Genomic DNA, 26794 nt, shown 5'->3' on the forward strand with positions numbered 1-26794 from the left:
AAAAACTTTAAATATAAATGTTGCGATAGATATGATGGGAGAAACAACGAAGATTTATTTATGATTAACGGATAATCAGACGTTGCTCAGGAATCAATAAAGAGATTGGGCATTGCGACTTCCAGCTTTTTTAGACATAGTCGCATTATTATGCTTATGTCTAATTTCCACGATTTTAAATTTCAATTCATTAAGGAGGAAATAATTGTTAACATGTATACATAGTTTTTCACTTTAATCGACTGTATGAAAAAGCGCTTAAACATGTCAATTTTAATTTAAACATTTTTAATCACAATTACATTATTATTACAGTACTGGACTTTATAACCCGTTAAAAACTGGTAAAAGTTAGAGCCTGTTGATTTAAAATGCGTGCAATCTGCCTAATTTATGGTTTGATTTGCTCTCAATTTTACCTTAACTTTACTTTTTACTTTAAATGTTAATCCTTATTAAAATTTAAAATTTGAATACTAATCCTTATTAATCCCTAACTCTGAATCACACAAATACCGTAATACTTTGTTGGGGATAAGATGATCTGTTTATGTAATTGACGATCCCATCCTTCATGTTGGTAAGGAATGGCAAGTGATTGAAAAGCAAGGGCGCATAATAAAGATGAAACGGACCGATATACGATAACAAATAATGTATATTTATTTACATAACAAATACATGGGATATAGTAAGATCAAGAGCTCGTTTGGGAAGAGAGTAACGTTACTTGCGATTATTTGATGATAGGCTGACAGGTTAGTCCGGAGAGCTGGTTGGCTGGCCATGTCAACCGGAGTGTTTTGTCACATCTTGACTTGTTGACAGTCCTGCGGAAAAGAGAGAAATCTATAGAACAGGCAGTGACGTATCTGCCTTTGCCCTCTGGTGGCTAGGCCTGTGTCACCAGACTTAAAGGGCGACAATCGAGTTTAGCCTAGCGTCCTGTGTCTGTGTGTCCGTTGGCTGGGAATTTCAATTCCCACAACTTAACGTGTCATAACAAAGGTCCATGCGCAATTTCAGCGAGATCGACTCAGTTGTTTCCGAAAAAAATCCTTCCAGAGAAAATGTTGTATTATGAAAACACTCCGTAACTCTGCATTGAATTTCTGACTGTGCATTGAACGGACACCATAATAATAGTTTACACTACATTATCATAGGCCCATAAAAAATTTAAGCCAGATCGACCAAGCAATTTCCGAGAAAAAGTTTAAAGGCCAGACAGGCAAGCAGACCGACAAAGAGAAATATAATATAAACTATTTTCAACATAGCCATTTCGAAGTGAGACTAAACCAGAATATGTTGACTTGTATTGAAACGTATCTTTGATAGTTTTGGCCCAAGGAATTTTAGCATAGAATATATATATATATATATATATATATATATATATATATATATATATATATATATATATATATATATATACAAGTTAGAAAAGCATTTCATCCAAGGCATGAAAATTGTTAAACAAAATGTTTTTACTATAGGCTTTAAAAATAAAGGTACAAGATTCAATTTGAAATTTATTTATCTTAAAAGTGTACTTTTATAAATTTTACAAAGTAAGGTAATGCAAATTTAATACCTTACTTTGTAAAATGTATAAAAGTGCACTTTTAAGATAAATAAATTTCAAATTGAATCTTGTACCTTTATTTTTAAAGCCTATAGTAAAAACATTTTGTTTAACAATTTTCATGCCTTGGATGAAATGCTTTTCTAACTTGTATCCTATCTTTTTAAGGTTATATGTTATTCAATTTATAAATTTGGATTTTAAAAAAGATGAATGTGATTTTGTATGTATTCATAGAAACTCTCCTACTCTCTATTTCAGATTGTATTTCTCCTCACACCACAACTCATTTTTGCAACCCCCCTCTTTGTATTATTACAGGTCTGAATATTCTCTCTGTTTCACTTTGTAATTCTCCTCACTCCACAATTCTTTTTTGCAACTCTCTCTTTGTCATACATGTCTGAATAATAAGAAAATCTGATTTTTTAACAAAAACTTTAAAATAACTTTTTTAGATTAATTTTTTTAAAACTTCTTTCAGAATAGAAAATCTTTACAATTTAATAAGGAACATATTTCATATAGGTTTCATCAAAGATATTCAGTAGATAATGAAAAAAAAAGAGATGAAAATTTCAAAAGGAGTGTATAACTGGTTACGCTAAATAGTAGTCCTCGCTAGCGAAAGACTTTGTTATTGTTATTCTATTATTATTATTATTATTATTATTATTATTATTATTATTATTATTATTATTATTTAAAACATTTTGTGTCCTACGCTTTTGTGCGAGGACTAATATACAATTCGTCATATTTCTTTGGCCGATAAAACTGCGTAAGCAAATCTATCTATACGAATATACTTCGATTTGTGTTTGAATAAAATATTTAGCATAGTTCGAATTTATTGAGTTTTGTTTTTATTCGACTCGTAGATATTCTTTGGTTATTAATTGCAGCACAAAAGTAGGAGTGATTAACATCCTCACAGTAAAAAGTATTCATCTTTGGACAAATCCACGCTGAAATACAGAATAAGTTTTATTAGAATAACGTTTTCACAGCGAAATAAAAAGGTCTAATAAGCTTGTCAGGTTATGGTCTAGATAATTAATGGGAATAAGTATTAAATGTAAACATTGGACGCACAGTTAAACATATTCAATCATTAATTTGGCATAAAGCACTTCTAACTACCATACCCGTAGATTGTGTTAAAAATGTTCATTGTCAATTCGGGAACGCCGATCACCTTGTGATATTATTTTACTTCATCCTAAGCTTTCGACACCAAACCGAAAAGCCGTTGCTAAAACTGACTAGAATCTTCAAAAATGCTGATTGAGAAGCCGTCAAAGAACATATTAAAGGCGCACTATAGACTAATATCTTTTCTTTTCTTACTGAATAGTGTGCCAATGAGATAAGTGAATGGTTCAAAGCAGGCATTGAAACACATGTTTCCACACGGAAGTAATATAGCAAGCCCAACTTTCCCCAAATCGTTCACTTCAACTTGTGCATCAGCCATTGCACGAAGGTAGCATTCATTTTTCCGATTTATCCTCAATTTATTTGGCACACGTACAAATAGACAACAGTTTGTAATAAGCTAGAAATAATTATAAGAATGAAATGGCTACATACAACAGAAGGCATACCAAAGTGATTAGAAAATCTATCGAATTGCAAAAAATAGGATCTAGTGATTTCTAGAAAAGCTATAATAATATGATGAATAATGGATAGTGAACAATTTTCCCACTATCCAACAACCATAAGGTCGCTTGCAGGGCAACCGAAAAAGTTGACCCGCAAGCCAAACGTTTAGCATCCAACTCCACCTTAGACTCCTTGTTGGTTAAAATAAAATTAAAAAATCAGAAATTTCTAAACTCTTGTTTGCTATTTCTACTCGACTTTCCTCATCAATGAGTTTAATAATATTACTACTTATTTATCGTTGTGTTTGTAAACATAGGAAGAGAGTATAACAGAGTCTAAGATGACAGTAATGAGGAATCATGACGATGACTAATTTCTACTATTATATAAAAGAAACTTTGTGTTGAGAGAAACAAAGAGAGAAAGATAGAGATCTCTAGGGACTCGGAAACGGCTAAGCCAATGTTTTTTAATTTCACGCGATGGTGCTTGATGTGTGTCGGAGTGTTCTTACGTAAGTTTTAATATCGGAATGCTTTCGATAAATATTTAAAAAATCGATAATCGAAACAGTCCGATTAAAGCAAAAAAAAAAAAGTTTGATTTTGACCAAAGTTAACACTTTTATACAGCTCAACATCACTAGTGCATTTGAGAAGATTTATCACCCCACAAGTAGAAAGGTTCAGCCTATAAAATCAATTGTAGATTATTTTATAAGACGAAGCGAGGTTGAAATCAATTGTCTTTCTATAGCACAATTAATCCATGATAATTTACTTTTTCCTTCGTACCATATTCGTCACAACTTAAAACTGGTCATTTTCAAGAACAGGGTGTAATATCAAATAATGAATCCATTTTTTTTTTTAACGAACTTTATTTTTAATGAACTTTATTTTTAATGAACTTTATGTTTAATGAACTTTAAAAATCTAAACAAATAAGAATTATTATTTGAGTTTTATTTTGAATAGGTAAGTCTATTTTTAGAAACATTCAACATATATTTGTAAATCACCACTTATCAAGGCCTGAAGATTACTCGAGAATAATCATTAAACGGTTGTCATCGGGAAAACAGCTTACTAATCATTAGCAGTGGAAATGTGGGTATATTTTAATTATTTAAGAATTTGTTCATATTGAACTCGAAGACGACCATATTGAAGTCAACTGGAAAGCAGGCCAGTGGAACAGAGTTCCATTTAGGAAATACAGCATTGTCTATGGAATTTTCGTTTAGATTTAGGCACAGATAGAGAATGGGGAAAATTGTTGATAGTGGTTGTAGCTAGACGAGTGTTGTTTTGTGAAAGTTTGGCAAAGAGGATCACAGATTAAAGCTCAGACGAGCATTTGCCATCTTGAACACCTTATGTTTACGTGTCTTTTAAAGCAAAAGCAAGTTATTTTCTAGTTTAGTTTTTCCAATATCTTTTGAGACAACCTTACACCTAAACAAATTTTGCATATTTTTACATTATTATATTATATAAATTAATTTTTCATTGTATTTTTCATGCAAATTAGTACCTATAGGACCATTGAGGATAAAAGGGCTGAAGTGCACTTTTAAGCTTACCTAATTAAATAAAAGTGCTATAAAAATTTTAAAAAAAGGACAGAAAGGGGCTAAGAAAAAATTTACATCAATTATTAATAACTTCAATAAATCTTCAAGGTAATGTTTCTTGCCTTCCAACTAATATTCTCCCAGTTATAAACCAGAGGACGAATATTTGCTGCCAAAGAGTCATCCAAAAGGACCTTATGGCCTTATTAAATTTCCAACATATGCTATCGAGTTAGTCAGAGGGGACATATCTTCTAACCTTGGAACCAGCCTTGCCAATACCTTGCTCTTGGATTTGAAGGCCATGCATCTTTTTATACCCAATATCAATATGAGCGATATTTTTATTATTATTAGCAAATGTAAAGTTGACAGGACAAAGAATAAAGTGAAAACGACTGTCCATCAAAAACGTGATGGAAGTATTGAAATCTTATATGTATTAGAGTTGATGAGAGTAAATTGTGAAGGGAAATGGACAGAAAACTATGAAAAAACTAAGGGACCAGAACACTATATACCTTTTACAAAAGAGAAACAATACGGAAGTAAAAAAAATTTTCACTCACGTTCACCCCTAACAAGGCCGCTACTTGGACGTAATAGACCACTATTTGGGCTCCATGTCTAGGAAATAATTAAACAGATGTCCGTTTACGTTACACTTAAACTGCTGCATATCAGTACAGTCAGAGAAGCAGGTAGCAGGAAGGTATTCCAAAATCTAGCTTTTCGAGGGAAGAAAATATTATAGTAGAAAGCTCTCAAGAAAGTGACCTCAACAGTGAAGGGGTGAGATTTTGTTGCTAATCAGGTATGTCAGATATATGTTCGTCGAAGGGGACACAAGTACAATGAGTTCATCAGAGTATATTCCATTAAAATATCTGTAAAACAGGCACAGAGATGCAACATTGTGGCGATAATACAAGGATTGAGGTTTAGTTGAAAACTGTTTTGGGGATCTAACCAAGAGAAAGAGGCTAGTGGTAGATATACCAGCCCAGATGTGGCAACAATACTCCATGCATGAGCGAATGGTGGCTTTGTAGAGGGACAGGATACTTTCAGGTGTTAGTAGTTTTTTTAGTTCGATAAAGGGAACCCACTTTCTTTGCAGCAGCCTTTGCAATGTCCTCACTGTATTTGTTCCAGTTCATATTGCTTGTGAATGCTAGGCCGAGGAGTTTAAAGGAAGAATTCTCAGGTAGGATGCTATTTTTCATGGATATCGGTGGTTGGAAATGCGTCTTGTAATTGTTAAAAAAGAACAGTTTAATCTTACTAGCATTAAATGTTACCATCCATTTGTGGCTCCATACCACTATGGTCTGGAGGTCATTTTATAACGATTCTGCTCTTGTCTTAGATTTGTGTACATCTGTTTTTCTCTCGTGCATGTTATAGTGCATTATATCATCAGCAAATATACCCATCTCCGACACAATATTATCAAGGAGGTCGTTTATGAATATCAGGAATAATAGTGGTCTACAGATCGATCCCTGTGACATCCGCATTAATGTTATGCTGCTGGATGTACGTCCATTAAAGACAACCTTAATAGTCCTGTTGTCCAAGAAAGATCTAATTATATTTAGTATACGTTCAATTATACCGTACAATCTAATTTTCATTAACAGCCCTTTGTGCCAGACTTTGTCAAAGGCCTTGTCTGTTATCCAGTACATGATATATGCGTTCAGAGATGGCTGTTTAAATATCTGCAGTAGAACGACATTGCCTAAACCATATTGTTTGTCAGAGAGAAGATTTGCTTATGTGAGGAGGTGAACTAGTGCTTGATTAATTTAGGTCTCAAAGACTTTATCAAAGAGGAGGGGGGCTGATAGGGCGATAGCTGAGAGGGTCAGTCCTTTCACCAGAATTCTTGTACACTGGTACCACAGGGGCCATCTTCCTGTTATTAGTGAAGCAAGATTCGGCAAAGTATTTATTGTAGGGCTTGGAAAGTACAGGGCTAGCTCAACTGAACATTTCTTAATTAGTATAGCAGAGATGATATCAGGTCCACACGCCTTCACGGTGTCTAAGTTTTTTATGATATTGCAGACATGAGAAGGGGTGATTTTCATATTATCTAGTGTGGCTTCAGTCCGCATAGGAAAATTTAAGAGGGAATTCTATAAGGTGGAGTTGGAGGCGAATTTTCGGGAAAACAGTTTTGCCTTATGGGTGGCCATGCATATAACCTTCTGGTTGTTGGATAGTGGAGGAATTATTGATTGCCCTTTATTCACTAAATTATTATAGATTTTCCAGAAATCACAAGTTCCTATCTTTTGTGAATCTAGGCAATAATCGGTTATTTCAGCATGCTTTCTTTTGTCACTATTTCTCCATTACAATGATTTCTAGCATCTATGAATTTTTGCCTATTTGTATTTGACGTATGGCGTACAAACCGGCGGAGTGCATGTTGTCTTTGTGTACACTTTGTATTAGATCATGAGGGTGAGTGGGGCTTGCTATGATACTTCCGTGTGGAAAAATGTGCTTCAATGCCCACTTTGCACCATTTGGTTGTCTCATTGGCACACAGTTCAGCAGGAAGAGAGATCTCTGATGTATACTCTGATGGCTTTCCAGTCAGCCTTTTTGTAGTACATAGTTGTTTTGAGCAATGGCTCCTCACCTTGGGGATGGGATTTAAGTGTGATGTCAACTAGATGGTCTGCGTTTCCAAATGGACTGTGGACATTAGTCACACAATCCTTGGGTACTATGATGAGGAATATGTATAGAAGTAAAGTCTGCTGTGTTCACGATCTGAAGGGCGAGTTGGGAACATTACTGTCTACGTAAGGGAATGTGCTATAAAGAAGCTATAAGTAGAGCAACCTGAGAAACCAAGCTAATTTTTATGATGGATATTTGTTGTGTCTGCACAAATAATTAACAAGAACACGAAAGTAAAGGTATACAATAATATATTAGGCAGAAAAGTTATATAAATATTTACATGTCTTCAGATATACTTCAGTCCGAGATGTTCCAGCAGGTAGCGTGTAGCATGTTTTACTGGATACAACATAGGCGTCTTGCCTCTTTGGCGGTCGTTGCCAGACCCCCCCGGTATTGGTGATTGATACCTTTATATATCTCACTCACCCGCCTATGTTAATTAGTAGGCGTCTCCACAACAATATGCATTCACAAAACACATGTATTTGGGCATTACTACTTAAGGAAGGTGCTGTATTTATACTCTCAGAGACATGATCGATTAGGGTACAGTCCTTGAGGGAGAACAGTAGAAAAAATATAATTAACTGATGAAGTGATGAAAGGCTAGTCAAAAGCATATAAAAGCTGGTCATCCAATTCAAGACAATGCTCTCTAGTTAAAGGGAGGGTACTATGCATATAGACTCCAAGCCCATGCATATATCTATATGAGTCCTTACACGGCAGAGAAGAACGTATCCTGTCATATTAAAATATTTAGAAGGGATTGAGGAGTGTACGTTTGTTTCACTCAATGCTAAGATATCCCGGGAGTTTACTAAAAGGAAAGACTCTAGATCATCTAGATTATTTCTAAGCCCATGGATATTTGTAAATGCAAGTCTTAAGGGAGGAGGCGAATTGGTTTTGTATAAGGGGTTGTCTTGTTTGATTATGATATTTGTTTGGGTTGTCATTTCATTATGTTTTTATTTAACTTTAGGTCTCGAGGGAGTGTTGAACAAAGTGGGCCAGTTTTGACACCAAGTATGCACACACTTAGGTCTATTAGCCGAGTCCTGACTAGAAAGTTGTGACCTTCACTAGAGATAGCAACAGGGTCCCTTTCTATGCACGACATGGCACTACAACTATTTTGATATTATACAACTGATGATAGAGCAGTCGCTCTAAGCATTACCAAAGAGTTGGGGCTCATGTACTGTCAGTCAGAAACAGCAGCCAGACAAACTCTCAATCAGGTACCCTCAACCTCTCAGACAAGACCGGTCCAAACCAACCGAGTGAGCACAAGTGGTATGCAAGCAAATCCTGTTTGCTCAGTTTGTGAGAGAAAGAAAGAAATGTAGAATAGGGAACAGAGGAATAGTGTTCAATGTCCTAGTCAGGAAACAAGCCAAACACAGGGTGGCTTTGGTGAGTTCCTGGTATTGTACTTCTGCTCCTGGCTAATAGACAAAGAAGGAGCGTGAAAGCTGGCGATAGGCAGAGCCTATCTACTCCTTAAGCAATTTAGGTTTACAAACAGGGAAATTTGTTCAAGTTAGTAGCTATAGGAAGGTTATCAGCTATTACTGAGGAGGCCTCCCTCTCCATGTTTTTATATCAGTTTTCCTTCTCCTACATGGATGACCTGACAAGATCTACAGATCCATTACATCTAGAAGGGTAACCATGCAACTGGTTTCTACACCAAGTATTTCTGCCCTCTACCCGCGCAGGGATGAAAATATTAAGTATTTTACTTTAACGTTCTGCTATATTCTAAATAAATAAGCGAAGGATTACAGATAGATTCCTCTCTAACATTAAGAGATTGTGTATCTATTAAGTATTGTGAGAGAATCACTCTGTTTTTTAAAATAAATGAGTAGAATATTAATAATAAATACTTGGATATGTAAGAAAATACAAAGCAAAAACACAAAAGAAATGGTGGGATTAATTTTACACATAGAGGTTACACACAGCATGAATAGACAGATGTACTTAACTTGGTGTACTTCGAGTGAAGACCAGTGTCTCCATTTGGAATGGGTATTTATTTGCTTCACCACTGAGCAAATTAGGTATAAGGCCATTTTTAATGTGGAGAGGGATGGAGGAGAGGGAAAGGGGGACCAGCTCCCCCGAGAGGAGGGGAGAGGAAATTGGTAGTGTTGCCGCTGGGTATATGGGGTTGCCCCTACATGGCCTTTTAGTGCAGCACCTGTCGGAACAGATACTACACTTTGATTTTTGGTGCCTAGGCCACGGAGGTCGGGTTGGGGTGTAAAGAATTCCGTCTATTTGGGAGCAGTAAGAGGGAGGGAGGGGGAATGTGCCTTAAGAGCCAAATGTGTGCTTTAAACAGTCGGCCAGTAATTTTAATACTTTCCTTCTTGTATTTAACTGGAACAATATAATTTTCGATTTCTGTATTCACATTTTAAAACATACAAACTTATTTTCGAAAGGTGATGAATGCTAGAAAATAGATGCTTATTTCCAATTTCTCTATTGTATCTATGCATATATTGCTAACTTAAACAAGATGATATGTGAGATGGAAATCTGGGAAAATAGAGTTTCAAGCGAGCAGATAGCATGAAATATGGAGAAAAATAAAAAGTAAAATAAAAGATAAATAAATAATAAAAATAGGTGCTCTTCTTTCAGACCAAATTGCGGATGTTTTGCATGAATTCAACACTATCACGGCTATCCTTCTTGACAACAGTAATGTTAAAACAGGGTTTGAAGGTGGAATGATTGCAGGTTAAGAAAAAATATTATTTTTTAATCTTCATACAATTGATTGCTCTTTGCACCACAATGAACTACATTTCAGAACCCTTTTTAAAAAACATGGATGATTGCGCAAAAAGCCCTACAACATTTAATGGCTCCCTGGGGAAATTATGCTGAAATAATTGCACTGATTTACCTCAAATATCATTTTCCAACATCAAAAAGTCCTCTGGATTCAATTCGGAAAATTGATGAAATACATGATCTCAGCTGTGATCAAAGACTCATGTATGAATTCATAGTAGGTATTTCTAGAGGTAAAGTTGACTCTAGACATGCCCCCTAGACAATTGGTCTTTTAAACCAAGCAAGGTCGTTAACTTTGACTATCAGGCTAGTGTGTGTATGAACTCGTGCTGCATAACGACAAAGGTTCATAATAAAATTGTTCAGTTTAGTAAATTCTATTGTAAATACATATGACACTTGTTGCTTTGAAATTAAATTAGCAAGTGCACACTTTTAATATAATCCAGAGGATTAAGGAGTTGCCTCATGCAATAAAGCAGATCGCATTAAGAAATATACAAAATAATACATTTTATTTACTGCCTGAAAATTTTCTGTATTTCACTGTTAAATCTGAGGAAGTTGAAATAGAAGAAGATTTAAAATGAAATGTTATTAGGTAGATAAATATTTATTCATATATTATTAACTCAGTTATTTATTCCAATTTATAGAATCATGTTTAAAGAGTTTATCTAAATTCACCATATAGAGTAAAACGATAAAATGTTCATCCCAAAAAGATGACATGATTCCATTTTCATTTGAAGAAAACCGGTTTTCTTTTTTTGTTGTTGTTGTTGCAGACTATCTACTAGTTGGCCAGTTGTGTACAAATGCCAAGAGCGATGAAGCCTTGTATCATGTTCGAAAGTGACACAATTTTCTATGAGCGAGATCGGAGATGTGCCACTGTACAACTCATGCTCATTACCGATCTAAGTTATGACAACAAGACCATTGCTAATATCCTCCAAATGTATCACTGAATTGCTATGAATAACAGGGAGGTGCGCAATGTGATGAAAATAAAGTTTCTAGTCACAAATACGGTCTTTGGTGTGGTTTCAAGTGAGGGCCACATCATGCCACCTCACATCTTAGAAGTCGGCTTGAAAGTCAACAAAGTGGATCTAGATGAGTTGAACAGTGTGGTGATCCCTTAATGCTGAGAGACCCTTGGTGTGACAGCAGGACTGGGCGTCAACCCACAAGTTAGAGATCTATGCTTGGTTTTAGGAGTGCTGCGACTGTGTACCCTTCTCTCACTGGTCTCTCTCCTCCTCCGATATTTATCACAAACAGAACATCACCACCATGACCTCCACAACACTAAAGCCAGACTAATCGCCGAATATTTGCCAAGTATTCGCCGAGTATTCGCCAAGCTCCCGCCAACGCTTGTGGAAAAGGCATGCTCCCAGTTACGGACCCATATCAAGGTAGCAATCGAGGCTGAAGGCAGTTACATTGAATAGATGTCAGCTCTACTACATAATCAAGTTACCTGAATTGAGTTTTTCAATAAAAGTTTTACAATAAAGCTGTAGTGTTGTTTTCTTTATGGTGACAACTTTATCGTTCCACTCTGTCATTTCTGAAGCAGTACAAATTGAAATTTTTAATACGTAATTCAATTAACTAATTTTTATATTCTTTCAGGAGTGGGGAATCAACCAGGAAAAGGTTTAAAAGAATATCAACGTTTAATTTTAATTCCACAGAGAATTATTGATAATGAAAGCAAACGTAACTTGCCTTTCTTTGTGAGTGAAACTGACAGCCAAGTCAACAACAGAAGCTTCACAAACTGTATATAGTTTTGAAGCATTGCCAAAGTTTTGAGTCCGAGATTGAGACTGACATGTTTGTCTATGCATGCTTTTATAGAGCAATTCGACTTTATATATTAAACACTATTAAAATAGTGCTATTGGGCTGTTTTTTCCTTATTTGTTATATTTTAATTTATAATAGAAACAAATCAGTTTTTTAAGGTATTCAAATATCACTGCTTAATTCATGAAGTTAAAACGTATTTTCCTAAAGCAGATACTAAAAATAGGGGAAGCAATACTGAAAATGGGGGGATGCAGATATTTTGTTTGAAGATTAATTTACATAATATCAATTTTATAAAATAAAAGCATGTTCCCTGATTTTAAATATTCAAATTATTTGGCTTTCACACTAATATTACAAGTAAAATATGCAAAACCGAGGAATTTTTAGTGTATTTTTGAAAAAACTGTTAAAGTATTTGGTCTAATTATTTGCGTGAGTACTTGATAGATCAATGCACAACTTTTGATAAATGTGGTGTTATAATATTTTAAGGAAAGTGCAACATCGACCTAACTTATATATATATATATAAGTTAGGTATATATATATATATATATATATATATATATATATATATATATATATATATAAAGCTGAACGTTTGTGTGTGTGTCTGGTCACGAATAGGCTCCTATATGGTTGACTATAATAGAAAACCGATCACATATAATGATAGAAGATGTATCGAGACACAGGAATATATATATATATATATATATATATATATATATATATATATATATATATATATATATATATATATAATCATTTTATAATAATTATTAAATACCTACAGACACTAGTGTTTCATCCTTTCGGGAATCATCAGTATAGATTCGAATCCAGCAACAGAAACCATCTCTGGCTTTATTAGCAAGGACTAAATCTATTCGGCTACCGTTAACCGCGAGAAATACTGTTGAAATTTAAACATTTATTTTTTAAATGTTTTTAACATCTGTCAGAGTGATCTAATCATTATATGATGATCTGCACATAAGAACTAAATTTACCGACTGTTTATTTCCACTGAAATTGCTCGACGATAAGAAATGAGTTTTTTAAATGGGACTGGCGTAATTATTTACAATAATAATTATTAAATACCTACAGACACTAGTGTTTCATCCTTTTAGGAATCATCAGTGCAGGGTGTCATGATTAATACCAGTCGATAGATTCGGACCCGTCAACAGAAGCCATCTCTCTCTCTCTCTCTCTCTCTCTCTCTCTCTCTCTCTATATATATATATATATATATATATATATATATATATATATATATATATATATATATATATATATATAATTTGAGGTAGCTATTTTTCAAAAGTAGGGTAACAAATGCAATATAACGAGGTTAATATGAGAGTGCTTAATACGGAAGTAGAGCAAGTTACATTTTCAATTTGTCTTTACATAAGAAGTAATTTATTGCTACACAGTCATGAGCATGTTTCGGTCTTCTAGTGTTTAGCAATGCTTATTTACGAAGGCGGAATTATCAATTTAGAATTCCGCTTTTGTAAATAAGCATTGTTGCTAAACACTAGAAGACCAAAACATGTTCATGACTGTGTAGCCACAAATTACTGCTTATGTAAAGATAAATTGAATACATATATATATACAAGGTGCCGTCAATAAGTTCCAAGACTTTTTTCATATAGATACCTTTATTGATATTACACACATGAAACTCTAGTCTCCTTCCAAGTAATCTCCTCCAGCTGCAATGCACTTGTTGCACCATTCCAACAACTTCTGGAAAGTCTCATGGAAGTCCTCTTGTGTTAGCTTCTCAATGACCCTCTTGTATTTCTTCAATTATCTCATAACGACAGCCTCTAAGGTTTTCTTTGCGCTTACGGAATAACCAAAAGTCACAGAGACCAAAGTCTGGACAATAGGGAAAGCGAGGAACTGTCTTGGTCAAATAGTCTGTGTTATAGATGGATCTTCTCTAAGCACCTTTGGAACAAACTTTACACAAATCTTCCGCATCTTCAATTCCTCACAAATAATTGTGTGTACATTTTCCACACTGGCATCTGACTGTGCACTTAATATCTCTTCAGGCAAACAACGGTTCTTATTCATGAAGTTTTTTTATTTAGCCAATCAACTCTGGTGTTCTGACTTACTCCTCCCACAGCTCATATCATCCCTTGTAAAGTCCCCGCCTTCCTTGAATCTCTTATGCCACTCAAAAACTGATCCTCAAGTCATGCAAGATGGTCTAAAAGCAGTCTGAAGCATTCCATACGTTTCTGTGGCATTTTTTCAAAGTTTGAAACAGAATTTTTGTGCATGCCGTTCTTTTAAAGCGTCCTCACGTCCAGATTGCATTTTTGAAATTTGCCGGCTGTGGATAATCAGACTTTAGTAGAGTGTATTCTAATTTCTGTTGTAGCTGTTCATTTGAACCTAAAATCATAAAAATTGGTCAGTCGTCACATAAGATTTATAGTAATAACCTACTAAATTTTCAATAGTCAATGACAATTTGAAATGCCTGCACATAAAAAAATCTTGAAACTTATTGACGGTACCTCGTATATATATATATATATATATATATATATATATATATATATATATATATATATATATATATATATATATATGTCTGTATATATATATATATATATGTCTGTATATATATATATATATATATATATATATATATGTCTGTATATATATATATATATATATATATATATATATATATATATATATATATATATAGGTCACTGTGCAGATCTTTGTAAGTTGACGTCAGATTCTTTAATAATACTAAGAAGTTGGTGTCAGTATTACCCAACCCCCTAATTATATTTCTGATTCTCTACTTGTAAAGTTGTCTCTTTTTACTTGCCTCCCCACAAGATATCTCATTCGCCCAAAATAGGCACTCTTGACGGTATTTGCTCTGTCCTCGGTCGGCGGAATAGAACACCTTCTTGACTCGGGCAATTTTTATTTTTAAATAATAATTGCACAAGTGCAGAAGGCATTTTCCTCCGTCGAACGAGGGCATAACAGATGCCACCCTTTCATCCCAGCCTGAAGGTCGGGAAATTATTAAGTTGGCATGTATAATGCATGCATCTAATTAATATACTCCTCAACTTATACTTTTTTTGTTGTCTGGTTTTTTTTTATTATTTAATGTGACTAAAATCTAACTGCCATTAAAGAGGAATTAAACTGGAATAATAATAACAACAACAACAACAACAACAATAATAATAATAATAATAATAATAATAATAATAATAATAATAATAATGTGGGTGTGAGTATGCTTATCACTTATATTCTGAACAGAAATAGTGTTTGTTTTTTGTTTTTTTAATTAATTTTGGATATTTTAGTAATGTCAAATTGTTTCCTTCGTGAGCCCAATGATGTCGAAGAATAAAGAGACTTTCCTTAATTTATGTTGTTTAATGCTGACTAAGTCAAGAAGCGGATGGCAAAACCTGAGAAAGTTCTAAGTGAAATAATAATAATTCTGATTTCATTTATCAACATCTCTCTGGAAAGGGGTGGGATTCATTTCCAGCGAATTTCCCTCAATCCCGGAGCTTCAAAGATCAAAGATTTTCCTAAGGATGTTGGTGGTACCTACAATAGCAGCGGTATCGGGGATTTGTAGTTTTTTCAATTGTCCATACAGACGACTTGATACTACTCCTAGTGTACCAACTATGACTAGGATTATTTGTGTTTAAACCCCGTGTATACGCCTTATCTCCAAGGCCAATGGAGCATAATTGCTCCATTTCTCATTATCCTTTTCTCTCACATTCCTGTCCCAAGGTACTGAGAAGTCTACAATCTGCCAGTTTTTTGAGACTTTGTCAATGACGACCAAATCCGGACGATTATGTTCCAATTGCTTGGTCGTTATGACACTTTTGTCCCACAAAATGATAATAATAATAATTATTATTATTATTATTATTATTATTATTATTATTATTATTATTATTAATTAACTAAGTTTAGAAGGAGATCCACTTCCATAAAAAGGGCTTTGATCGGTGCAAGTCTATAAATGGTCCACAAGTAATCTTTTTACTATCAAAATCTGGAAAAAAATCTTTATAATGTACGTACTTGTCACTGCATGAAAATGCCATATTCCAAAAATCATGTAAATCGATCAAGTAGTTTTTTTTTTATTTAAGAAAATCAAATTTTATCACATTTTATTGAAGAAAAAAATCACATTTTATCAAAGAAAAACTTCACGCCATCTTGTTTTTGAATGATACACTGCTAGCGACACCTATTGGGAATGTTTGGAATATGAGATCAGCAAGGGACAGACAATCGACTTTCCACACTATAGAAAAAAAACTTGGAAAATTAAGATACTTATAACTTTTTGAGGATGTTGAAAACGAAAATAACATTTAAAATTCCAGCAAACGAGTAGTTTCCAAGATATGAAGAATTTTACGTAAATTGAGCACCCACACGTTGACGCTCCTCCAACAAAAATTCGGCAAATGTGTATTGCAGCGGCGTAAATTCAAGTTTTACACTAGTGGTGGTCATAAAGCGGGTGATCATTATACGTTAAATTATTATAGAAAAGTGCTCCCCCACTTTCTTTAAACTAATATTTCTTCATATCTTGGAAACTACTCGTTTGCTGGAATTTTAAACGTTATTTTCGTTTTCAACATCCTCAAAAACTTATTAATGTCTTAATTTTCCAAGTTTTTTTTTTCTATAGGATGGAAAATAGATTGTCTGCCCCTTGCCGATCTTATATTCCAAACCTTCCCAATAGGTGTCGCTAGCAGTGTCATTCAAAAGCAAGATGGCATGAAGTTTTTCTTTGATAAAATGTCTCACAATATTTGATTTTATTAAATAAAAAAAAAACTACTTGATCGATTTACGTTACTTTTGGAATATGACATTTTCATGCTGTGACAAGACAAGGATTTTTTTCAGATTTTTATAGTAAAAAAGATTACTTGTGAACTATTAATAGACTTGCACCCTTTGATCATAGCCCATATATCGGTTAGGAATATGTTCACTAAATACTAGTTCGCTTCAGCTGGCACATTATCTCTTGAAGTTACCATTCGCACAGTGTTATCACTCATAGTGCTAAGTTGAAAATAAGTAATAAAAATATTGAAAAAAGAATAAATAATTTATGCTGAATTAGAACTATCAAACAGAAACGCTAGTTTAGTCTAAGGGAGATAATTAAACATTTAATTATATGGAGTTATGTCCCCTAGATTTCGTTATTCTTAAAATATCTTTGATTTTATTAGGTTATCGAATAATAAAGTTTATTTTATAAGCTTATAGAAAATATATATATATGCATAAGAATTTATATACGTGGGTATGAGTGTGCTTATCACTTATATTTTGTACAGAAATAGTGTTTGTTTATTTGTTTTTTATTAATTTTGGATATTTTAATAATGTCAAATTGTTTCCTTAAAGAGCCTGATGTCGAAGAATAAAGAAACTTTCCTTAATTTATGTTGTTTAATGCTGACAACTGACAACGTCAAGAAGCGGATGGCAAAACCCGAGAAAGTTCTAAGTGAAAATGAAAATATAGGGTAAGACGACTGGTTTGTATTGAATACTGTGTAGATGATACGAAAAAAAAAAAAGATTAGAAAAATACACAATGCAGAATATCGAAAGCATAATCATCAGCCACTAAAAATACAAAAACAATATAAAAAAATGAGGCAAGAAATAAGACAATAAAATAAAAACGGGAAGAGAAACAGCTACACAGACGATACACATAAGGATGATAAAAGTAACGAAAACACTTTCTCCTTAATCTTCACTCTCTGATCAAGATGTCTCTTTGGTCCAGCCTATGAATGGTCGAGAGTAGCTTTTTAGCGAAAATGCCCAGGTGTTTATTCCTTCAATGAGGTTTCTATTGTATAGTTTTGTTTCTAAGAGTTTTCTTGTTCTTCTCAAATACTCTTTTCTAATCTTCATTTTCATTTTTGTAGATCTGACAGTGTTTGCTTCGAGGACATTCAAATATTTGTGTCATCTTCACCAAGCACCCTCATCTCCTAAGGTCTATAGTTTTTCCTCTTTCATCTCCAGTTGTGCACACTTTTCCCAAATTCGATTCCAATATCCTGGCTGAATATCTCGTTGTGCTTATTAGTTTTTCTAGATCCTTTTTGTTTTTTGAAACGCTTCATGTCATCCATATACGTGAGGTGGTTTATTCTTTGTTCTGTGCTTGTAAACTTGTATCCGGCATTACATTTTCTAAGTACGTTGTTGAGTGGCATCGTCGTGACTATGACACACAGTAGTGGTGATAGTGAGTCGCCTTAGAAGATGTCTCTCTGTATCCTTATTTCAGTCAGGTGTTGTCCTCGAGCTGTCAATTCTAGTTTCCATGTTTCCATTGCTTTCTTAATAATACTAATAATTTTGTTGGATATTTTGTACATTTTTAGACATTCAATTATCTATGCTTGTGGGATTCTGTCATAGGCCTTCTTATAATCGATCCATGTCATGGCTATGTTATTTTTCCTGATTTTAGCATCTTTAAACATATTTTGGTCGATGTATAGCAAGACATGTGTCTCTCTTTTACTTTTTCGGTATCCATTTTTCTTCTTCGGGCAGTAGTCCACCAGTGCTAAGGGAGAATTAGATCTATTGATTGATTGATTGATTGATTGATTGATTGGTGGTGGTGGTGCTGGTGGTGGTGGTTGTTGTTGTCGTTGTTGTCGTTGTTGTTGTTGTTGTTGTTGTTGTTGTTCGCTCACTAGTTTTCACACAGGTTATCATCGAAGAATTCTCTTTAAGAACAACCTGTGGTGTACCCTGAAGTCTGAGTGACAACAAGTCTCCCCAGATTTCCAGTACTCACCACCTCTTTTGATAACCTTTTCAAATTAGTTTGCATAATCATAATAGTCGTTTACCATTGCTTTCTCGTCGGTAGCAACCATTAGTCTTCGCTGGAATTTAAGTGGCAAAAAGCCTCTCCAAGGTCCCAGTCGTCTTCGCACTCATCTAGTGGGGGTTTGGTTAGTGCTTTCTCTCCTTGGTTTTTCCATTCTCCTTGACCCTCCCTGATTATTTGGTGTAGCGCCAGTTTATGCCGACACTATAAGTTTTTACGGGTGAGCAGATAGTAGGAGTTACCTTACAATTATATAGTTTCACTTTTCATGATTCCATCTGGTATCTCTTTGTTTTACGTCTGTATTAATTTCTATATGCCCGACTCATGTGCATTAGTTTCCACATTCAAAGGTTTTCCTTAATATTTCAGTCGTTTTCATTATTATGCGTCGTGTCCTCTCAGCCACCCCTCTGATTCCAGTCTGACCTATTCTTTCTAGTCTTTCGGCATTGTTCCTAGTGCTCCCACTATTAGCGCTATTATTTTGTCGAGGCTGACTATTATTATTATTATTATTATTATTATTATTATTATTATTATTATTATTATTATTATTAATAATAATAATAATAATAATAATAATAATAATAATAAGAAGAAGAAGAAGAAGAAGAAGAAGAAGAAGAAGAAGAAGAAGAAACGTTTACTTTGTTTCGTGCATTCAAAATTTGATAAGAATATATAAAACGTACTGATCTAAGAAAGACAACTCTTACCTAAACATTTTAAGAGTTATCTTCCCTGAAGGAACTGGAAATGATGTGTTTCGACTTAGCGAGCTCTATACTTATTACCGTATTCATGATAATGTTCTCTAGCAAAGCCTGAATGCAAGAGTTATATTTAGAGTTATACATATATTAGATTTTAGGAATTAGTAAAATTCGGCGCTAGAATTTTTACAGAATAAAACAAAACGTTTTTAAAATAACTCAAATTCCTTTTGTTCTATCGAATGTTAGTGTTGTCTGAATGATAATTGCCTAAAATAAACATTGAATGAAGAGCATATTAATCATGTTAAAAAATCAATGTTAAAAATAAAATTGCATTTGTAGTAGCTGCACATAAAAATAAACAGTCTTGAAAATAACTTTAAATTCCCCCCCCCCCCCACCAAACAATGCGTATTGCCACTCGTATGTAAGGGGATACTAAGTTGGTTCATATCCACAAAAAATTACGTGGGTAATTGAACAGCGAGATGTTTGTTTGAACATACATTTAAACACCTACATGTTAGTAGAATCAGGGAAGCAAGAAATAAAGAGGGAATTCCAAATTCTAGCAGTCAGAAGGAATAATATTAGAAGGTTTTACGGCATCTAGGGACCTCAACAGAGAATGGGTTTTGATTTTCCTGCTTGAGTTAGCAGTGAGTATATATATCGAGGGGAACAAATACTTTGAGTTTATATATATATATATATATATATATATATATATATATATATATATTTGTTTATTGTTATATAAACATGCTCACATCCCGCTGCTACAAATAGCCACTTGTTTCAATCAAACAACAGATATCATCAGGCAGCGACTTGACTATTCAAAAGTTCAATGAATAATGGATTTTTATTTTAGGTAGGAACTCTTTAAAAGTTGGAGTTAAAAAACTTAAAACACAAAACTTTAATTATAAGATGTAAAGAGGGAGGGGCAATTTAAATAAAGTTAAAAGATTATAATGGAGAGAGAGTGATTAAAAAAAGAAAGAAATAGAGAAAGAAAATAAATAGAGAAAGAAAATAAATAGAGTAAGAAAATAGAGAGAAAAAATATATATAATATGGAGAGGAAAAGAAAAAAGATATAAATGGTTATTATAAAGAGAATAAGGACTAGAAGGGAAAAGAAAGAAAGAATCTTTAGTTGCTGATTTCATTCTCTCTTCTTTCTTTGATTAGCTGTGACTCTTCTTTCATTTCTTTTTCAGCCATTTTTATTATGATTTTTTCGTTCTTCCCATATCTGGCTCCAGTAGCATTTCGTTTCTGTCAGGTCCGGTTGTTCTTTTTTGTTGTTTTGTTTTCCTTCCATTCATATTTTGGTAGAATTGACTTTTATTATTTTCAAAGGTTTTGTTTTGCTCGCACTGTTCAGATTTGTATCGATATCGTCTTAATCTCGCTTCTTTTGCTGCTATGTTTTCCTTCATTTCTTCCTGTTTCTCGCTGAACCTCTCTTCGCTGGTTACATTTCTACTTTTCTATCCTCTCCATATTGCTTTTACTTTAACTTCTTTCTTTAGTTTGTTGACCTGGGTTTCCAGCCTCAATTCCCATCCAAATTTTGTTGGCCCTTTTTCTTTCTCATTTTTTCTACTTTAATTTTCATACTTTTAGTTTTTCCACTCTTGGTTTCTTAAGGATGGAAGCTTTGTCTCTTCCTCGTTCATAAGTATCCTGATCTTTTCTACTTCAACGAATTAATTTTCGTTAAGTTTTGTTGTTTCATAGATCTCAGTCTCCATCTTTCTTGTATCCAAGTTTTGCAGGTTTTTTGTCTCGGGAATTTCTATGTTTGGGACTCAATCGAGAGCTGTTTTTTCGTCTGTTTCACCATTTGCCTTTTGTTGTATTTCATTCAGTTCTAGATTTGAAAGCCAGCCTCTTTTGAGGATCAGTTTTACAATTCTTTGTTTTGATGTATGGTAGTCACTGGCCATATCCCATAACTCTTTCATCCATTTGCGATATCCTCGGTTTTGGGGGTAACTTCTGTAATGAGGTTCCATTATCAGTCTATTTTCTTTTTGTTTTTTTTTTTGTTTTTTGTTTGGGGGGGGGTCATTTCTTCCTTCGGTTTTTGCGTCGATGCTAGTTACTTTGGTTCTCCTATGTTTTATCTGTATTGTTTTGGTACCTGACACTAGCGGGGATACTTACTTGTTCTGTGTCGGTGTGATATTGTTTCGGAAATTAGAAGAGAAACCAACAGTCGCAGGATGTTGACCAAGTCCCCCATTCTGGCCACCGAGGGAGCACCTGCAGTTCCTGAAACCCAAATCTCTCTTCTGAATCCTACGTTGCATATTATTTGTGAGTTGCATATTTCATGTTGTGGTGTTTGTGGCAACACCAAGCCCAAAGTTGTTTTACCTGTAGTTTTGTCACATGCATAGTGTTTACTTGTCACGCAGGTGAGAGGCATTGTGCCCTATCACACGCACATAAAGAACATGAACAGACGGTACAAAGATGAAGACAAAAAAAAACTAATATCGTATTTAGTATAAGTCAAAGACTATACTTTGTAAGAAGAGGGAGTTTTAAGATAGGTCTCACTTACACGGGTGTGTGTAGGTTCTAGTTGGGAGAATAGGTAGCGTTGGACCTTCATCACGTTGTAATTATTATTTTATTTTTCACCCTTTTTTGTTAATTCCATTTATATTCTTTTAAGATGAAATTACTAACACATATTTAGTAACTAAGAGAGTGGCAAAGTAAAGATTATAGGCTGTATAGCTAAACAATTATAGACATTTGTTAAGAAATGACCATAAAACAAATATGAGTAGTTAAGAGACTAATGTTCTTATACACAGAAAATAATTTGAATATTAGCAAAAAAATCAAAGATTATTAATATTATTATTATGTTTATTGTTATTATGTTTATTGTTTTTATGTTTATTATTATTATGTTTATTATTATTATATTTATTGTTATCATGTTTATTATTATTATGTTTATTATTATGTGTATTATTATGTTTATTATTATTATGTTCATTGTTAATGTGTTTATTGTTATGTTTATTATTATGTTTATTATTATGTGTATTATTATGTCTATTATTATTATGTTTATTGCTGTTATGTTTATTGTTATATTTATTATTATTATGTTTATTATTATTATTATGTTCACTGTTATTATGTTTTACTATTATGTTTATTATTATGTTTATTATTATGTTTATTATCATGTTTATTTTTATTATGTATATTATTATGTTTATTATTATTTTATTATTGTTATGTTTATTGTTATTATGCTTATTGTTGTTATGTTTATTGTAATTATGTTTATAATTATATGTTTATTTTTATATGTTTATTATTATGTTTATTATTAGTAGGTTTATTATTATTTTGTTTATTGTTATTATGTTTACTATTATTATGTTTTTATTACGTTTATTATTATGTTTATTAGAATTATGTTTATTGTTATCATGTTTATTATTATTATGTCAATTATTGTTATGGTTATTGTTATTATGTTTATTGTAATTATGTTTATTATTATTATGTTTATTGTAATTATGTTTATTTTTATTATGTTTATTTTTATTATGTTTATTGTTATTAAGTTTATTGTTATTAAGTTTATTAATTTATGTTTATTATTATGTTTAATATTATGTTTACTATTATTATGTTTATTGTTATTATGTTTATTGTTATTATGTTTATTAATTTTATGTTTATTATTATGTTTAATATTATGTTTATTATTATTATGTTTATTGCTATTATGTTTATTGTTATTATGTTTATTTTAATTATGTTTATTATTATTATTATTATTATTATGTTGATTATTATTATGGTTCTTATTATGGTTATTAATATTATGTTTATTATTATTATGTTTATTATTATGTTTATTTTTATGTTTATTATTATGTTTAATGTTATTATGTCTATTGTAATTATGTTTTTCATTATTATGTTTATTATTATTATGCTTATTATTACTGTTTATTGTTATTGTGTTTATTATTATTTTGTTTATTGTTTTTTTATGTTTATTATTATCATGTTCATTATCATTATGTTTATGATTTTTATGTTTATTGTTTTTATGTTTATTATTATTATTATGTTTTTTATTATTATGTTTATTGTTTTATGTTTATTATTATTATTATGTTTTTTATTATTATGTTTATTGTTTTATGTTTATTATTATCCACCTCGACAAAAGGACGATGGGCCTATAAATTCACCCTTGTCTGTTCGTCCGTTCGTCTGTCCGCACTTTTCTTAATAACTACGCCTTGGAATTTTTTGAAATTTTACACAAACATTAAGCATGATATGAGTAAAGAAGTGACAGAACAGATTTTCCGGCAAAACTTTGGTTGCCTCCCCTAGAGATGCCTTTCGGGTTAAAATGGCTAAAATTGATACTTTTGTGCTTATTAAAAAAAAATGATGCCTTCGATTTTTATTAAACTTTCTGAAAAGTTGTAACTAATTGATTTCTATATAATTTTGTTTGCCTATACTTCACGATAACTCTTGGTTGTGCTCCAGGGGCTCTTTTAGGGTTAATAAAAACACTCCATTTCTGCGACTATTTTACCATATTTGTCCCAAATGTTCTGTGTATGTCTATTTAGCTGTTTTGCATGGTGCTGAACTTAAATTTAAATATGTTAAGGTCTTGGGAACTTTTGGGGGCTAAATGGTGGGATGGGGACTAATGATGGATTTAGTCATTTTTTTTTTTTTTTTTTTGCATGATGCAGAACTCAAATTCACATATGCTAAGGCCTAAAACATTTTCACCAGGATTTGACGTCTCCTGGGGACATTGGGGCTAAATGGGGAGAAGGCAAATGCTGAACTTAGTCGTTGTTCTATCTCTGGTTCACTGTGCACTCGCGAGGGACCATGCTTTACTTGTTATGTTTATTATGTTCATTATTATTATTAGTGGTATTATTATTATTATTATTATTATTATTATTAGTAGTAGTAGTAGTAGTAGTAGTAGTAGTAGTAGTAGTAGTATACAACAAAGAAATCAAGTGTCCTTCTCAAAATAATGCAAAAAAAAAAAAATTAGCCGGCGTTTATAAGTCGAATTTCATGCATTCTAGTCATACAAAAAGGATAATACTGAAAACGTATTTAGCATTACGAGGAAGAAAAAATCCACCTTTTAATTCTTGCTAGCTAATACCCTGCAGGTGAATTAGAGTAAATAAGTTCGATAGAGTTTCACTTCATTAGCTCCGACTGGTAACCGGAAGCCACTTGCACCGGATAGAAACGGCATGAAACGCGTTACCATATCAGTTAGCTCCCTTGAAAGAGCAAGGGCGTCGCTCTTCAACGAAGCTCGGGTTTCCCCTTTTTCCTGTTGGGCGCACCTAAACTCAAAAAAATCTCCCAACGACCTACACGTCTATCAGATGTTTTGTTGTAGATAACTAAAGAACTCAGAGGTATTCGCTGGATAGGGACGAGCGGCTCGGTGAGGGCAGACAAATAAAAAATATATATGTATTATTAATAAAAAAAGACCCCTAAAATTATAACGCTGATACCATTAGTCTATTTGATGCAATTGTTTATTTTTTTTTAGTTTTTTAGTTTTTTATTTTATTTTTTATTTTTGAAATATGAGAAAAGTTTTTCATTGGGTCGTTTATGTTGTTTTTATTACGATGCGTACTTGCGCATTTAGAAACGGCGTCGTCTGTCCGTTGTCACTCCGACACGCTTATGTTTGAGATAGCACGTTAATCTCTAAACGCAGTCTGATTGGACGCATATTACTTTAGATACGTCCCCAATAATCATTCCAAAAACGGATTTATTGAACTGATGGTATTGTTTTTTTTTTGTTTTTGTTTTTTTTTTGTTTTTGTTTTTTTTGTTTTTTTCAGTCTTAAGTAATGACGAGACGATTATAATATTATCAGGATTCCGATATAATTAGCGATTCTGTTCTATATTACCAATTTCCACACAGTAACCAATTCCGATTTTCTTAAAATCTCGAAATATTTAACTATAACCCTGTTTTTTTTGTTTTTTTTTTGTTTTTTGTTTTTAAATAATTTTCATACTTGTAGGGGGGTGTATAGATTTCGATTTTATTTGTAGCTTAAAATCAATAACTATTTGTAATAATATTTTATTATGTTACTACCAGAAATGGAAAATTAAGTTTAAAATAAAAACAAACATACAAACAAACAAAACGAATATTTTGGCATTGGAAAATAGGCATATTTTTACCGATTCCGATACACCAAAAATTTCGATTTTTACGATTCTCGGTTTCGATTAATTTAGACACAGACGCAGGTCAGACTTCAAATGTGTTATAACTCGAGCTATGACAAACAGCATATTCTTTTCATTGTCTTGGCTCTTGAGTATATATCCGACACAGTTATACACAGTTAATCAACCGAGACCCACGTCACTCTATCTAAAAGCATAAAATATATCAACAGATAGATATTTTCTTTGGTTTGTCGTCCGTAAGTTTGAAATAATATTTTTTTAACTCTTTTAAAATCTCTAAATATTTTGCTATAGAGCTGGGTTTTTTTTTTTGTAATTTTCATACTTGCGGCGGCATATCTATAGATTTCAATTTTATTGGTAACTTAATGGAAATAACAATTAAGGTATTAAGTTTGAAATACTTTGGTCTTTGACGGGTAAGTTTGAAATAATATTTCTTTGGTTTGCCACGCATAAGTTTGAAATAATATTTCTTTCGTTTGTCACGCGTAAGTTTGAAATAACATTTCTTTGGCTTGGCACGCATAAGTTTGAAATAATATTTCTTTGGTTTGTCACGCGTAAGTTTGAAATAATATTTGTTTGGTTTGTCACGTGCAAGTTTGAAATAATATTTATTTGATTCATCACGTGTAAATTTGAAATAATATTACTTCGGTTTGTCACGCGTAAATTTGAAATAATTGGGGGCGGTTGTCACGCGTAAG

This window comes from Euprymna scolopes, chromosome 6, assembly GCF_053919585.1.
Source record: "Euprymna scolopes isolate OS-2025 chromosome 6, ASM5391958v1, whole genome shotgun sequence".
Lineage (NCBI taxonomy): Eukaryota > Metazoa > Mollusca > Cephalopoda > Sepiida > Sepiolidae > Euprymna > Euprymna scolopes.